Below are 3361 nucleotides of genomic sequence, written 5' to 3'. Positions count from 1 at the left end.
ATAGTTGTTGAAAAAGCAGAGTTCGCACAATTTCGGACGATAGTGTAAACAAAAATTTTATAAATTGAAGAAACATTTAAAGTTTGACCAAAAAAATTCTGTAAGGGTATTAATTAAATATTCAAGAAAATTGTATTTAAGTCCTAAATGGTACTGGTTTAAAGTGCATATTATAACAAATTATCTCTTTTACTTTGAGTTTCTTAAAAAAATTAACAAAATATATTTTATAATATTATTATTATCGGATATCACAATATAAATATTAAACAGTGCTAATGTTAAATCAATCTTTTTTAACATTAATTTTGCGAAAAAAGAAAACAATTAAAATCACACCAGATTCACTTGAAGCTTTTCGAGATGGTTTTAAATTATTTCGATAATTCTTGCGTGCTTGAGAGAGTGAATGTTTTCTCTTCATTTGCTTTGGCTGACGACTACACTGCCCTGCATCGATTTTGCGAATAACATGGGACATAGTGTTTCCGAACGTATTTTTTGTGCTGAACACGAATCCGGGGTCGAAAACTTCCCATCACGTCACGTTTTCGAGAAAATAGGGTTTGAAACCCCTAAAAATAGGGTTTTTGGCCATTTTTGAAAAATTATACAGCGAAAACCTGACGTGGTACAAACTTTGCTGATATCAGAAATTAAAGGTTGGTTCATGCCCTTTCAAACGAGCCCTATTCGAAATTGATCGCACTCACCCTTAGAGCAGGGGGTGTGTTTTTGTCTAGGGGTGCACGAAAAAAATGTAAACATTAGCCAAAAATTCAAAATGAATAACAATTCAATAACTCATTTAGAATTTTTGAAATCTGACTTCAGATTCCTTATCAGCGACACCAAAAACCCCCGAGTGACCATTTTCAAGTGAATTGGATCAAATTTTTATTTTGACATCCGCCATATTGGATACGCCATTTTGAATTTTTGAAATCTGACTTCAGATTCGTAATCAGCGACCCCGAAAACCCCTTAGCTATCATGATTTATTGAATTGTTATTCATTTTGAATTTTTGGCTAATGTTTACATTTTTTTCGTGCACCCCTAGACAAAAACACACCCCCTGCTCTAAGGGTGAGTGCGATCAATTTCGAATAGGGCTCGTTTGAAAGGGCATGAACCAACCTTTAATTTGTGATATCAGCAAAGTTTGTACCACGTCAGGTTTTCGCTGTATAATTTTTCAAAAATGGCCAAAAACCCTATTTTTAGGGGTTTCAAACCCTATTTTCTCGAAAACGTGACGTGATGGGAAGTTTTCGACCCCGGATTCGTGTTCAGCACAAAAAATACGTTCGGAAACACTATGTCCCATGTTATTCGCAGAAAAAAATTTGAAATTTGCTGTGCAGTGCTATCATTCATCGAAAAATCTAAAAGTGAACAATAATGATTTCCATCTTTATTAAAACCATTAAATTTTCATAAATGATTAATGGTTGTGAAAAATTAATAATATATTACACTGGTTGACAAAGTTTTGCTACAAGAGTAAACGGTGGGCATTTTTTATAGGACTTTTGCCGTTTGTTACGGATCTGTAAGTAAATTTTTCCCATTACGTCTCAATTTTGGGAAAAACGGTGTCAAAGTGTCAAAAAATCGCATTTTTGGCACTTTTGATAGCAGTATGGAAAATAAACGCGACGTGATAAACAGCTCAAATATGGATTATATGACAGCTGAAACCTTTAACTTTAATCTCCGAAAGCAAAAAACCATGTAATGAAGCTAAAAATTATGGAGAACAGCTTTCTAACGCGTGCGCACCAAGCAGATTTTATTCCTGTGACACGGTGAGACAAATTATCAAAAACGTAGTAAAAGACAAAATATTTATTTAAATTTACTTGAAATTCCTTACTCGTGGTGGTTTTTTAGTATTCAGCGACCCCAAAAATCTTCGAGAAACGAGTTACAAGCGAATCGGATCAATTTTTTAAACTCTTCTGCCATATTGGATACGCAATATTAAATTTTGAAAAAGTAACATTGAGATTGTAATCAGTCAGCCCAAGAACCCCCGAGTATGAAGTATCTAGTGAATTTAAATTGATCTTGGTATCTTTCACCAGGTTCATTGCAATTTGTCCCATTTTGTCACTGGAAAAATATCTGCTCGTTATGCACGTGGTAAAAAACAGTTTCCACAATTTTTAGTTATTACTACATGGTTTTTTGCTTCTGGAGGTTAAATTTGCAGGTTCGAGCTCTCATTTCAGTTGTTAAACACATCACGTTTATTTTCTATGGTGCTTTGGAAAGTGAAAAAAATGTGATTTTTTGACGCTTTCATCAAATTTTCATTCAAATTGAGGCACGATGGGAAAATTTCATTTACAGATTTCTAATCTACGTCAAAAATACTATAAATAACTAGTAAAACTAATAATGGTATTTTTAATAAAAAAGAACATTTAAATAGTATTTATCATATAACATAACAAAATAATTAAGACTTTTAATAGACCTTTTCATGCTGATCATTCTGTCCTCTTCCAACTCATTCGTCATTGTATGCGCTAGATAAGGACAGAACGATCAGCATGAAAAGGTCTATTCAACTTTTTCTAAAATTATTTCCAAGTATTAATATCTAATAAATCTAAAATTATTGAATTTTATGGTTATCAAGGTTACATTCAGAAATATTTTTAAAAAAATTACAAAAAGTATACATCATCAACTTTTGACCAAAATAATGTGGTTTATATACTTTTTCTTTACATTATAAAACAAAATAAGATTATATGTTAGATGACCTTAATTAAAAATTTATATATAATTTTTTTAATTTTATTATAAAACAAATGTTATTAATTTTCTCAAAAACTCGTAAAGGTGAAAACAGATGCCGTACCCCTATGTCGCTGCTGCTGCTCGATTTTAGTATGGTCTTTGTACGGAATCAAGGTACGGTATCTGCCTCTCGCTTGAGGTACATATCCTATACTAACTCTCAGCGATATATACTTATAAAATATTGTCACCTTTACTTTAAACGTTCTTAAAAAAATTAACACATTTTATTTTACAATATTATAAAATATAATAATATAGATATTTATCAGCGCTATTTTTAAATATTTTTTTGAATATTAATTTTGAGAAAAAAAAATTCGCTTGAAGCTTTCGGAGCTGGACTTAAAATCTTTGGTAAGAATTATGATTTGCAGAGTGTGGAAGTTTTCTCTTCATATGCTTTGGCGGAGGACTATCACTTTCCAAAGAATCTAAAAGTGAACATTAATGAAGTCTATCTTTATTAAAGCCATTAATTTTTCATAAAAATGAATGATCAAAGAATATAAACAATTAATTATCTATATTATCATAATTAGAATTAT

This window comes from Leptopilina boulardi, unplaced genomic scaffold (genome assembly GCF_019393585.1).
Source record: "Leptopilina boulardi isolate dan_hultmark-lab unplaced genomic scaffold, ZJU_Lbou_2.1 LbouV2_363, whole genome shotgun sequence".
NCBI classification, from domain to species: domain Eukaryota; kingdom Metazoa; phylum Arthropoda; class Insecta; order Hymenoptera; family Figitidae; genus Leptopilina; species Leptopilina boulardi.
This window is presented reverse-complemented; position numbering follows the sequence as displayed.